Raw genomic sequence first — 14,158 nt, 5'->3', positions numbered from 1 at the left:
CCCAGCGGCCCGCCCGCGGGGCTCGACCAGCCGCCGAGGCCAGCCCGGGTCCCGCAGGGGCGGGGGGCCGCGGGGGCCGCGCCGAGCGCCGCCGCAGCAAGTTTCCGCGCACGTGGCCGCGGGGCCGGCCGCGCTCCCCCCGCCTCGCGGGCTCCCGGGGCGGCGGGCGCGCGGCGGCAGGCGGGGCGGACCCGTGCGCAGGGCTCCTGGCCGCTTTCCAGGTCGGCGCACTAATACGGGCGATGAGGCTTCGCGGCTCCAGTCTGACTGACGCCGGCTGGGGCCGCCGCCGCCGCCGCCGCCGCCGCCGCCGCCGCCGCAGCCGCTGTCTCGGTCCCCGCCGCCGCCGCCGGGCCCTGCAGCCGCTGGGCGCGCGCAGCCTCGCAGTGAGTGCGCGGCGCTCGGAGCGGGCGGCTGGGGACCACGGCGGGGGCGGGGGGCAGCAGGCCTAGGGTGGGGGAGGGAGGAGCGGCACCGCGGGGACAGGTAAGCGATGCCCTCCGCGGCCCGCTGCGGGTGTGTGTGTGTGCGCGCTGTGCGGCTGCGTCGTTCCCCGAGGGAAGTCTCGAGGCCCTTCGCTGTGTGACTCGGTTCTTTGTACTCTGCGTCCCCGTGGTCCTCGGTGGAGCCTGTTTGGGGTGGGTGGGTGGGGCCGCAGGGGGCAGCTCGGAGCCTTGGCGGCGCGCCCGGGCCGCGGGCACCTGGGACCTGCGGCAGATGCTCGTCCCGCGGCGGGGCCGGGGCGTGGGCCGGGGCGTGGGCCGGGGCGTGGGCCGAGGCAGGGATGCGCGCCGGCCCCCGGGCGGCCGGGCCGGGCACCGCGCGGCGGTCGAGCGCCGGGGACAGGCGCCGTGGACGCCCAGACCCGGAGCTCAGTAGTGGGGGGCGGTGATTGTGACTCGGCCGCCTCCCTGGCCTCCGTCGGGGGCTCTCTTGCTCCGCTCACCTTGGAGACACGCGAGGCGGGGAGGAAAAAAAGTCCGGGATGTCGTTCGCTGTCGGCCGGCGCTCGGGGCGCAGGAGCTGGGAGGTCGCCCCTGCCTCCGCCCGGGTCGGTGCGCGCTCGCGGAGGGAGGAGGGGGAGGGGCGGGGCGGGGCGCAGACCGGAGACTCCCTGACGCCAGCCTTGTGGGCGCGAGGAGCGGGGACCGCGCTCGTGGGAGGCTGGTCGCCGGCACCCTTGCCTTCCTGTTCCTTCCTCCTCCCCCCTTGACAGTGGAAATCTCAAACGGTGATTCAGAGATACTCCGTGGACTCGTTTCTGGGTTGGGAGGCTGCTCCTGAGAACTAGCCTGCACCGAATGTAAATCCAGTTTCAGATTAAAACTGCTTGTGAACTATCTACCCGGTAATCAACAGCGGGACGCACGCCCGAAGGTGCTCTGGGCTGCTTTTAATGGATCCGGTTTACAAGTGCATTTCAGTGGTTTGCCAACTTTCTCGGATGACCCTTTGGGAGTGTGGTTTTTGCAGGAGTAATAGAGGATAACTGTAAAGTCATAAGGCGTTTACTAGTGCTGCCTCCTTGGCCATTACCACGCAGAGCTTTTGGGGCGTCCTTCTGAGTGAGTGAAACGCTCACGCTACAAATCTATCTCGTGCCCCAGGAGCCCTGTGGGTGCGAGGGCATGGCCGTCGGGTGTTTGTATTTTTAAAATAGCGATCTGTGTTTAAAAAGGAAGTAAAAGTAAGACCCAAATACATTCTCCTAACTGCAAATTCAATAAGTGAATCTTTCTATGCTTGTAGGAAACCATGAACAAGATTTTGGACTGTTTTCAAGTTTGTGGTTTTCCAAGAAGGACACTGCAGATAAGAAAATGATGTAATAGTTTATAAATAAGGGGCATTTTTAAATATAATATGACAGAAGTTTAAAATAATATATCAGAAAAATAACATTTAGTGATAATAATTGCCTTCATTGATGGCAAGACAACTGTCTTTAGCAGACAGCCCTCAGCCTCTTAATCTATTCTGACACAACCAACTCCCATTTTTATGCTTGACTGGCTATCTTTGTCCCAGTTGTGTTATGCTTCAGCTCTGTGGTTTTAAGCTATGTTTAAGAGAATGCCAACATATTCTTAATCTGAACAAACTCATTTTTATCAGTACAGTGTTTACTACAGATCAAAGGTATAAGCAAATTTTAGGTTAAACGCCCAAGAACTTTATGATTCTCACATCTTTGTGATATCATCATCAGTGTCTTAACGTCAGCATGAACTATATGACTTTTCTCCCTTTAAAATATTTTTCTTTTATTTCTGTATCTTCAGTTAATGGCTAATCAGAGAATGTTCACAGATGTCAACTACTACATCCCTGATTGCTCAAGACATGGTATGAGAAAGAAGAGCTTTGTTGTTGTTTTTAATGAAACCTTGCCAAGGATATCTATCAGTAATAAACAACAGGCAGATTTGTTTATCCTTTCTGGCCATGTGGCCAGTTGAAGGAGAAAAGAAATCTGTCGAGAAATTATTTCATAAAGATTGAAATATTCGTTTTAGGTGTTGTGGATAGTTTAATTCCGATTAATGAGAGTGCAGTTTCCTTTGCCAGGTTGGGAGAGCTGATGTTTCAGGAGTGGTCACTATGGCACTTAGGCAACTAACTAGTTTATATCTCACATTCCTTTTGCAATAAATAAAACAGCAATTTCATCATATTCGCCTTTAGTAAGTCAGAAATAGTACTTAACCCACAGACTGTACTTTGCTTTAAGGGAAAGCAAAAGTTATGGAAAATTAAGACCTTTTTTTTTTTTAATTTGCAAAACATACTAATTACATTTTAAACCTGAGTGCAGATTTTGTTTATTGTTTCTAACATTTGGAGGGGAATTCAGAAACAGAGAAGCTTCCAGAATAAAATAATAAATATAGCAGTACATTGAAAGCATGAATCTCTTCAAATAGTTGTAATTCTAGGCTGTTGGATTTATATTTCCTTGGTTACTGTTGCTAGTGAGTTGAAAAGTTATTCTAAAGCAAAAAAAAAAAAAAAAGCAAACAGTAAATTCATAAGTAGTTCTAATAGTTTGAGCATGCTTTATAGATATTTTTTTCTGTTAAGCTGGTGAAGGTCCATGTTATGAGTAGTCACATAACAAAAAATAAACAATTACCCCTTGGCAATAAACTAACTTTTTAAAATAAATATTCCTGTAAATTGTGTCTCAAGAAACGTGTGCTAACTAAAGTTGTTAAGATTTCACAAGATCTGTTAGCATTAAAAGCCATCATACCAGTGAAAGCTGGGTGTTAATCTTGCCAGTGGACTGCATCCTGTCACTTCCACCCCAAACCATCCCAAACACTCTGCACTACTCTCCTTTGGTGGCAGCCTCAGGCTGACCCCAGACAACTTTTCCGGATTTATCTTCCCACTCCTTCCATATTTTATGCTGTCATTAAAATAATGAATTATAGTTTCCTACACATACCCAGGCTTCCTTTTCTCCGCATCTTTACTCATGCTAAGGCCTAGAATGCCATCCCCTGCTTCCCAACCTAGCATCAGATCCTTAGATTATCTGTGTCTTCCTCACATTCTATGGCCCTGTCCAGGTGCTGCCTTCACAGAACTTTCTCTGATGACCCTGGCTTTGGTGTGTTCTCCTTTCAGCTGCTATGGCTCTTTGTATCTTCCACTCTTGCCACATCTCATCTTAAGTTATTCATGTGCTCATTTATTTCTTCTCATCAGTCAGTGCTTTCAAGATCTGTGAAGGAAGGGACCATGTTTCATCTATCTTTTTCATTTCTGTAATGCCAATCGCAGTGTCCAGCCTAGTGCTCAGTCAATAAATAGTAATTAAATGACACATCTTTCACTGAACCCATGGTTTTTCCAGAAATAAAATCTGTAAAAGAGTTTCCCCCATACAGTAGGTCTCAGCGGCCCATCTTTCCAGAAGCCAATGTTGAACTTAAGCTGAGGTCTTTGTTCAGAGGCTGTGGAGAGCTAGCTCTGAAATGCCTCCAGTCTAGTTGAACGTCTTCTCCTGAATATTGTGGCTGAGCATTACAGTCAGGAAAGCTTATATGATACTCTTATTGCATTAGCAATTTTCCATATCAGATTCACTAAATACACAATGGAAACCATTTAGAAAAAAAAAAACAGATTTTAATGTGATACGGCTACCACAATGAAACTCTAATGTGATTCCACTGAAAATTGCTAACATGATATGCTGATCCCTCTCCCCCACCCCAGCCAGATAAAAATTGATACTGTTTTTAGTGTATATATTTCAAACTATGCTCACAAAAGAAAAAAAGACTGCTACTGAGATGAGGTGTTTTGGTCAGGTTGGATGTATAAAGGGTCTTCTTATCAGCCTTTTCAGAGAGCTGAATCTCCCTCTGTGCCTTGCTCATTGTGTTACCAAACAATACTAAATCATTTCTTAAAATGCGTCATATTCTGTTAAGTGACTCATAATTAATAGAGATAGTATAATGTAAAAATATAATTTGTGTATAAATATCATGCCTCTATAATACATTGAATTTTACAGTTTTAATTGGGAAGTATAATCAACTCAAAACCAATTTTCTAAGAATCAAAGAGACTCTGACATAAAATTTAAACTCAAAACTTAAAATGAAATGCAGAAATAGTAAGAAATGAATTATAAATGTGTGTGTACAGCTTTGTTATCATTTAAGAAGTCATAAACACTGACAAGGGGGCTCCTGGGTGGGTCAGTTGATTAAGTGTCTGCCTTTGGCTCAGGTCAGATCCTGAGGTACTGGGACTGAGCCCGTTGTGTTGTAAGGGGCTCTCCGCTCACTGGGGGGACTGCTTCTCCCTCTTCCTTTGCTCCTCCCCCCTGCTCATTTTCTTTCTTTCTCTCTCTCTCTCTGTCTCTGTCTCTCTCTCTCGTACTTCGTCTCTCAAGTAAATAAATAAAATCTTAAAAACATAAACACATAAAAGATTTTGGTTCTTCCCCTTCATGTTCTAACTCATATTTAATTCAAAGATAAAAATTTAACCCATAAAATAAATGTAAGGGAGTCCTACAAAGTTCTGATTTTTCCTGTAAAGACAATTTTGATTCTCTTTCTTGGGGGGGAAAGTACTAAATATCAGATTTTTTCTGTCTCTGTATTCTGATTACATAAATAATATCATTGGTGGAATTGCTTTGGTATATGAATTGCCCCTTGGGGAAATTTAATATTTGAACACTTTCTTTTCCCCTTTTCAAATTTAATTTTGAAGGACTCTAAATGGAAAACATGGATTCCTCAGTCATGAAATGGGTTTAGTGCAAAGCAGTCTTTGGTTTATAAACACTGAGATTACTAGGGATGAGCATTCATCCCAGAACTCCAGTGAACTGGAGAAAACTCTAGTTTTCTACCATTAGACAAATTATCTGTAAAGTGTACGTGTGCTGTGGGAGCCACCCAGACGTGTTGACACTGGAGATTCCTTCTGAAACAACCTCGAGAGAGGCTTTGGGAGAAGTGGAAGTGTAAACACTCTGTAAGTAGCAACAGCTTAGATTCACTCACTGATCCTGAGAGTGCTTCCTCTGCTGGAGTGGGCCATGAGCCCACTTTATCCCAACCCGCTTTAACTCCAGGAATATCATCTTCCACGTGGCCTAAAATTTTTCATTTCTCATCTCTTAAATTGCTCGGAAGCTGATCACACGGAGATTTACTTTGGTAGTGTGTATGACTATGATTTGATTTGATTTGATGACATGCAGAAATTGCGACATGGGTAGGGTAAGAGATAGATCCAGAACTGTAGTTTGGGACAATTGATCAGAAGCCTAGAGGATTTGTCTTAAGTACTTGTGGGCTGTGGAGGCTCTAAGATCAGATTTTCAGATTTTGTTTTTCTGGGAGAGTTTGATGGATGGAAAAGTTCAGCTGAAGTTCTGGGAGTTACTTTCTGAATTCTTGTATCTAAATTTAACTGACTTGGGAGCCACACACTTTAGAAAATAACTCGGAAAAGGATTCACAGATTCTAACGGAGTTTTCCATCTCATGGTAGAATATTTGACTTCTATTTATGCTTCATTATAAATTCATTGATCCATATTGTTCTTTGTCTTTGCTGGGAATCACACAGGAGGGAACTGGAGTTTGGCTGGAGTAGGAAGGAGGAAGAGTTCATTGAAAACTTTGTGCATTGGGGCAGTTGCGAGGGTTCGAGACACCTTAGCTTGGGCAAGCTTACCTGTGCCAAATGCTTACATTGCTTATTTGGGCTGGTGTTAGCAGTATTAGAAGCTGCTTGTATCAGGAGCTCAGAGGGCCTCAGTGGCCTGGCCAGGGAATATATCAGCCCTCAGGACACTGTTTTTCTGGGAAAATGAATTCCAGTTTCCAAATGACTACCCAGAAATTGGCACAACTGGGGCAGCCCCGGTGGCCCAGCGGTTTAGCGCTGCCTTTGGCCTGGGGTATGATCCTGGAGACCCGGGATCGAGTCCCACGTCGGGCTCCCTGCATGGAGCCTGCTTCTCCCTCTGCTTGCATCTCTGCCTCTCTCTCTGTGTCTCTCAAGAATAAATAAATAAAATCTTAAAAAAAAAATTGGCACAACTGGCTCATAAAGTGGTACTGCCAGTGATTAGTGATTATGATTAATAATATGAGTGATTATTGTTACAGTTATGATTAATGGCTGTGATTAATGATATGAATGACTATTAGAAGCCTGTGAATGTGGAAGATGAGAAAATGTGTTAAAGCTAAAAAAGATTTTAGTTCTTCTGTGGTTTTCTTTCACTTGTTGTTGCATTTATATCATTCTTTCCCTATTTCTTGGTGATAGTAGAATTTCATTTTTAGGAGCGAGAGTTAGATCAGGTGTTTGTCAAAGAGAACCCTTGTGTTCATAAATGCTTCCCTTAGAGCTTGTTGGTTGTTTTACACAAAGCAGTCATTAGGTGTTGGCAGTGTTTGCAAATAATGGCAGGTTGGTGCCTAGGTGTTATTTCAAAGAGTGGCACTTCCTTTCTGTTGTCATTGACCTAAGTTGATTGCAAATACACATTTTTAATTTTTTTCAAAATATTGTCTGGATTATGTTTGGGGTTTTAAAATGTGATTTTGTGCATGTAGTAATTGTGCTAGAAAGTGAGAATTACAAATTTGGAGGTCTTATATAGGTCACTCATTCAATAATTGTTTATTCTGTGCCTATTATACTTACACTGCCTATGAGGCCCCAAACTTTAAGGACCATATAACAAAATAAAGTACCAAAGGAAATAAAATCTTGATCTCCGGGATTTCATAGCCTAATTAGAAAGAGAGGTCAGGAAAGCAAATATCAGAATATGTATCCAATATTATTTATGCAAAAAAAAGTAATCTATTTGGATTTCTCTGTATTTTTCCTGGTTAGAATTCCATTTTTACTGCATGTGAGTTTTGAGTCACCCTTGACAAGGATAATTACAATAGTCCCATTTGGAGCTTAGGGCTCTAAATAAAAGTGAAATACAAAATGGAAATAGAGGTTCCTGCAGTAAATCCTTGTTTAGAACTGAAGGATGCTGAAGACATCCCTGGGCCTGAAATTGTACTACTGTGTCTGTCAAGAGGAGAGCCTTTGCTTCTCTGGTTTTTCTTTTTTTTGGTTTTTCTCCTTACCTTCTACTGGTTCAAGAGTGAGTGTGCATGGCTCCTCCCACAAAAAACCACCCCTGACCCTTTTAATATCAGTTATAATAATCTATCACCTGTCTGGCAATAATGTGTTTAGATTTCTGTCTCCCCTGTAGACTGTGATATCAGAGAGGGACAGGACCGAGTCTTATCTCTTATCTTAAAATACCAGCACCTGGCATTGGTGTCTGGCTCATCATTGATACTTGTTACATTTAGTTTCTCCCTTCAACCACCATCCTTTTTCTTCCCTAAGATACTTTGGAGTTTTGTAGAATAAGCCAGAGGAAAGGATAAGGAGCTTGGATTTTAATCTGTAGGCAAGAGAAAACTTAAATTTTAGCCTGTGGTCAAAAGAGAAATACTAAAGGATTTGAACAGGAGAATCACATCATCAAAGGTGAGTTTGAAAGAGATTGAAGACAGATGGTTAGATTAAGGAGGGCACGCGATGTAACGGGCCCTGGGTGTTCTATGCAACTGCTAAATCACTGAACTCTACATCTAAAACTAATGATATTACTATATGTTGGCTAATTGAATTTAAATTTAAAAAAGAGATTGAAGAAAGATTGAAGTGGCACGGTGCTTCTAAATGGCCACATCAACACCTAGGGAAGTTGGTGAGATGGTGGTTGACACACCATCTCCACTGCTTCACGAATGCTTTTGACAATTAAAAAGCTTAACTTCCCTTAACAGTGATTCATAACACAGTTATGAGTGATTCTCCTCCATCAGTTTATAATCTCCACCACTCAAGCAGCCCTTGGCCAGGAAATTCAACCTCCCACAATACACACACATCAATAAAACTTTAGAAATTACTCACACACCATTTTTTAAAAAATTTTAAATATTATTTATAGCTATTAAGCACTTTGCAGGTATTCATATACAGGTTAGTGTTCTATATAACAATGCTGTAAGTAGGAAGATTGCTAAATGCACAGGAAGAAGGGAGTGCATTATATGCTTCTACTTGTCAAAGGGATTTGTTATACTACATCAGCAAAGCGATGGGCTGTAGGTCAAAAGGTAGCCTAATTATATAGGGCTTAATAATACAGTAGTGAATGTTATTGATGAAACTGGATTTTACCTTCATTCATCCAACATTTATTGCATGCCAGACATAGTGTTAGGCAATTCAGACCACTCTGTGGCGTGGCCTGTGGCTTTCGTAAGGAGCTGAGTGTGTCTCTGGGGAAAACAAATAACCAACGTAAGGAAGCCAAGTGTCATTGTGCTCTGCTGAACGTATATGGTAGGTGCTGTGGATGCCCAGAGGAGCTGTGGAGAGCTGATTAATGCTACTGCCTTGGGCTGCGGGGAAGGTTTCCAGGATGTAGCTGCACACAGGTCTCAGGGCAGCGGGGAGGCCGTGAAGTACAAAAGGAGTGAGGATTGATGAGACTGGGAATGTAATCTGAGGAGAAAGATTGTGAAGAGCCCAGTTTGAAAGTGATGCTATAGCATTAAATCTTACCCAGGATACTGTTTTTGTTTTTTTGTTTCCTTTTTTTTTTTCATGTAAAATATATAAATGCATGCCCATAGTAAAAATTTGGAGATGAGGGGAGGGTGTTGCCTGGCTGGTTTAGTCGGCAGAGCATGCAACTCTTGGTCTCGGGGTTGTGAGTTTGGGCCTCACACTGAGTACAGAGATTAGTTAAAAGAAAATAAAGTCTTAAAAAAAAAAAAAAAGAAACTTGGAGACAAAATTAAAAGAAAATAAAAATCTTTTAAAAAAAGAAATTTGGTGACAAATTTGTGTGTGTGATTTTTTATGATAACAAACATTTTAATGCACAAATAAAATACTTTTCATCTCATCCCCGGCAGAGTTAATGTCCCATTCTGCTTCAGTCTCACAGAAAGGTGTGTCCCTAAAAAGCATGACAGGATCTGCTCTGGACTTGGAATGACAGGGCATTAGTGGCCCAAAAGGGGGTACTCTCTTTGGGGGACAGGGGTGGATAAGGGGAGGCTCAGTAGGGCACAGCTGCCTGTGAGGAGCAGACTCATTAGGGATGCCTGGGATTAAGCATAGCAATGAAATATGTGGGAGGGTCCATCCACAGGATTTAATGACCTATCAAATGTGTGATTGAGGAAGAAGAGGAATAAAATATCCATGGGATTTTTCTCTTTCTAGCTTGAGCAAGTAGATGCAGAGTGGTGTTAACAGAAAATATGGAATGCAGGAAGAAAACCTGGTTTAAGAAAGCTTACAGGTTCCATAGGTTCCATTTTTTTCTCTTTAAAAAAAAAAAAAAACTAAACCTTTTTTTTAGAGCAGTTTTAGGTTCACAGAAAAAATTGAGTGAAAAGTACAGAGAGTTCCCATATACCTCCTGCCCCCCCCAACCTTGCATAGAGTAGTTAATTTGTTACAACTGATAAACCTAACCCTGGCCCATCATTATCACTCAAAGTCCATAGGGTGTTGTACATTCTATGGATTTGCGCAAATGTGTAATGTGCAGATGATAGTATCAACCACTGTAGTAGCATACAGAGTAGTTCTTACTGCGCTAAAAGTCCTCTCTGCTCTACCCACCCATACCTCCCTCTCCCCAACTCCTGGCACAGATTCCATTGCTACATTGGAACCAATTGCATTTAAGGATCCTGGAGTGTGAGGGTTAGTGGTGGTCAAATTTTAATGAAAAAAATTTATTTTTAAACCAACAGGGCCCTTTCATCCAAGGGGCCGCATTAAGTAAAGCTGAATGAAGACTAGCTGCTTGGGTGGAAGGTGGCATCTGCAGAGGGCTACAGTCTAATCTATCCGCCACCCCACTGGCGCCCAGCTCCATCCGGCTGTTCTCTGGTTGCTGCGTCTCACCGAGTCTCTCCACTGTCTCCAGAATCCTGAAGAACTCCGTTTACAAACTGCATGGTAAGGAAGTCTAGAGCTGGAAGGAAGGGCTGGTCCTGTCCTGCCCAGAAGCAGGGACCTCCAATTCTTGTGCCTTTGAGACCTGCTGTTTTTTAGTAGTTTGTTTACTTGGTTTGGTTTGGCTTGTTTGGGTCCCTTTCCTTGGGATACAGCTCCCCTTTTTGGTTATCCTTTGCTGTCCTGTGCCCCCTACTAGCATCTCCTCATCCTTCTCCCATTGTGCTGCTCTGATGTGCTGTAAACTTGGAAATTGTAAAAACATGCTTTTTTAAACGTAGCCCAAAATAGTTGCAAATAGGTCCATATGTGTGTGATTTCCTTGCATTTTATATTATCAGGGATTCTAATTTCTTCCAAGGCTTCCATGTGATCTTTTCTGTACAGACTTGGTAACTAACACCTGTTTTGGCAGGAAGAACCCTTTCTTGCTTGTTGATATAAAAGGAAAAACAGTATGTCAACCATCTCAACATATTAGCATCACATTAGAAATCAAAATTATGACATAATTTTGTGGCCACATAATTGTGGCTTGTTCACAATTAGGTTTCCTTCAGATGGAACTGCTGGATAGTCGAATTTTACACAGTGACCACCTCATTTCTGTCGGGGTCTGTTTATCTTCTCGCCTTCTCCTTCTTTCTGACTGGTCCTGGAATCGTATAGAAAGTATGTTTTACGGCCTCTGAAATATCTGTCCACCAGCTCTGCTGGGTGAAGAGTAGCATTGCATGCTGAGTAGGAAGAAAATTATGTCATAATTTTGATTTCTAATGTGATGCTAATATGTTGAGATGGTTGACATACTGTTTTTCCTTTTATATCAACAATTATCCCCCCCCCCTTTTTTCCCCCTTTTTTTTTTGCCTCTGCTCTTTTTCTGAGATTGTTTTACTTTTTCCTTCTTTTTTCTTCTTTTTCGGCACCTTTTACTTGTGCGATGAGGTGTACAGGGGGAATAAGCAGGAATAGAACTACTTGTTAATAATGAAAAATAGTATCTTTATATTAGTGTACAGTTTTCAAACTGCTTTTGCACATTTCCTCTCAGTATGAAAAGTGGTGATTTTTGTTTCAGTTTTTCAGAAGAGGAAACAGGATCAAAGTGGTTAATTACTTAAAGGTCACACTCAGAGACGGTTCTAGCATTCAGACTAAAGTTTTCTTCCTCCAAATATTCAATATATCATGTTGCCTCTTGTTTGTGGAGGCACTGCTTACATTATGGGCCATTTTAAACTAGAATATTGTGCTCACTTTGGCAGCACGTATACTAAACTAGAATATTAAAATACCACACTTGTGCAGTAGTGTATAACATCTCCAAGCATATCCTGATAATGTGAAGAATATAGTGTGAAATGCTAGAAACTTATGCTGTAATCTTCCCAAGATGGTGTTGACATTCTCTTACAACAGTCTTATGAGTTACTTATCCTTAAAATTTTCAGTCGTGCTCTTAATATTCACAATATACATGGGAAAACATGTATAATATTCTGAATCTACCTTAAAAGTGGCCCAAATGATTAGGCATGTTTGTTAGAAACGCTCTTTGTTGCTCTATTGCCTGTTCTTCCCTTTCACTACATTTGGCATAAACAAAATATCAAACAGGCAAGAGAATAATAATTCTGTCTCCAAAAGAAGTGATACTGAGCAACAATAAAAAATTTATCTCAGCTCTTTATTTTTAAAAATAATTATAAATCCCACTGAAACCTAAGAAATAATGTCCAATCAACACTGATATTCTAGCTGAAAAATCAAACTAGACAAGTTGTCAAGAGAACCATTTCCCAGGGATTTAAGTGAATGTAAGTCAAGACCTTCCCAGTGGCTTACTAAGAATAAATGCCAGGGATCCCTGGGTGGCTCAGTGGTTCGGCGCCTGCCCTTGGCCCACGGCGCAATCCTGGAGTTCCGGAATCAAGTCCCGCATCGGGCGGTAGTGCATGCTCCCTGCATGAAGCCTGCTTCTCCCTCTGCCTGTGTCTCTGCCTGTCTCTCTCTCTGTGTCTATCATGAATAAATAAATAAATAAATAAATCTTTAAAAAAAAAGAATAAATGCCAACGACATCAGTTAACCTCAGCACCTCATGTTATGAGCGCAAGGCTGCCTATTATTATTTTTTTAGAGAGAATCTTTTTTTTTTTTTTTAAGATTTATTTATTTATTCATGAGAGACCCTGAAAGAGGAGGCAGAGATACGGGCAGAGGGAGAAGCAGGCTCCATGCAGGGAGCCTGATGTGGGACTTGATTCCTGGTCTCCAGGATAAGGCCCTGGGCTGAATGCAGATGCTCAACCACTGAGCCACCCAGGCGTCTCCCATAAATCTGTAGACCTTCTAATGGATTTGAAGGCATATGGATTTTGGAATATTAGTAGATTTTAATGCAACTTTAAATATCAAATGTGGGGCACCTAGGTGGCTCAGTTGGTTAAGCATTCAACTCCTAATTTTAGCTCAAGCCATGATGTCAGTGTCCTGAGATCAAGCCCTGCCTCAGCCTCCCTGATGAGTACAGAGTCTGCTTCTCCCTCTGCCTCTCCCTGCACCCCTCCTCCCATACCCCCCAAGCTCTCTCTCTTTCAAATAAATAAAATCTTTAATAAATAAATGAATATCAGATGTGTAAGCATGAAAAGATTTATATTTCTGGTTTCTTTCAGAATGCTCACAGTCCTTGAATCTATGGATATTGAATATAATTATTTGCTTTGACTGAAGGAATTTTATAGTTCATATTATAAAAATAACTGATTCTAGGAAAATAAAGCTCAATAACATTGACTGACAGTATGTAAAATTGCTATTGGTTGGTTCTGGGATAGAAAATAGATCTCATTTGAAAAAATAATCTTTCTGGACATTGTTCCATATTTTTCCCTTTTTCTTTGTGTAGAAGCAAATGGGATTTTTAAAATAGTACTTCTTTTCTCTCCTAAGCTACGACCACCATAGAAAATTGATATGTTTATGAGTATCAACATTAAGTGGAAGAAAGGATCTGAAAGGCAGGCAGAGAGTGCCAGGTATTACATGAAACTATGTCTGTCCTTCAATGAGTATGGGCTGTTGGAAGGAGATTATCCTATATAATAGGGCCTGGGATGTGTATGATTTCCTTGCATTTTATGTTATCAAGGATTCTAATTTCTTCCAAGGCTTCCATGTACCAATGACATTTTCCATCTCAAAGTTAGACTTAAAAAAAAAAAAAAAACACCTCAAATCCTGGTAGAGGGAGACTATTTGTAAAATCCCTTGAAGGTAGTGATAAAGCAAATTATTATAACATTTAGAGTAAAGTTTTTCTTTATTGTGGTAAAAATACACTAAATTTACCATTTTTACCATTTAGGTGTGCAGTTTAGTAGCATTAAATTCATCACGTTATTGTGAGCTATCACTACCACCCTTCTCCAGAACTTTTTCACCCTCCCAAGTTCTAAATCTGTCTCCATTAAACAGAATTCCCCATTCGCCTTTCTCCCAAGTCCTGTTAACCTCTGTTCTACTTTCTATCTTTACAAAATTTGCCTATCCTAGCTACCTCATATAAGTGGAATCAAACAAAATTTGCTTTTTT

At 42.1% G+C, this 14,158-nt stretch overlaps 1 protein-coding gene across 6 annotated transcripts in view; it reads left to right on the top strand.

The window, feature by feature from the left end:
* Window positions 1-337: 337 nt before the first annotated feature.
* SMAD9 (SMAD family member 9) overlaps window positions 338-14,158 on the top strand; it is a 77,023-nt gene continuing 63,202 nt past the window's right edge. For 5 of the 6 annotated variants that reach the window (XM_041766942.1, XM_041766948.1, XM_041766947.1 and 2 more), the window contains exons 1-2: window positions 353-486; window positions 10,353-10,560. The gene's annotated coding sequence lies outside the window, so the exon portion shown is untranslated. Of the gene's footprint in view, window positions 487-10,352; window positions 10,561-14,158 lie in introns of all 6 variants that reach the window. The other variant, XM_041766944.1, reaches the window with a different exon arrangement.

The sequence above is a fragment of the Vulpes lagopus genome, chromosome 8 (genome assembly GCF_018345385.1).
Source record: "Vulpes lagopus strain Blue_001 chromosome 8, ASM1834538v1, whole genome shotgun sequence".
NCBI classification, from domain to species: Eukaryota; Metazoa; Chordata; class Mammalia; order Carnivora; family Canidae; genus Vulpes; species Vulpes lagopus.
This window is presented reverse-complemented; position numbering and strand designations above follow the sequence as displayed.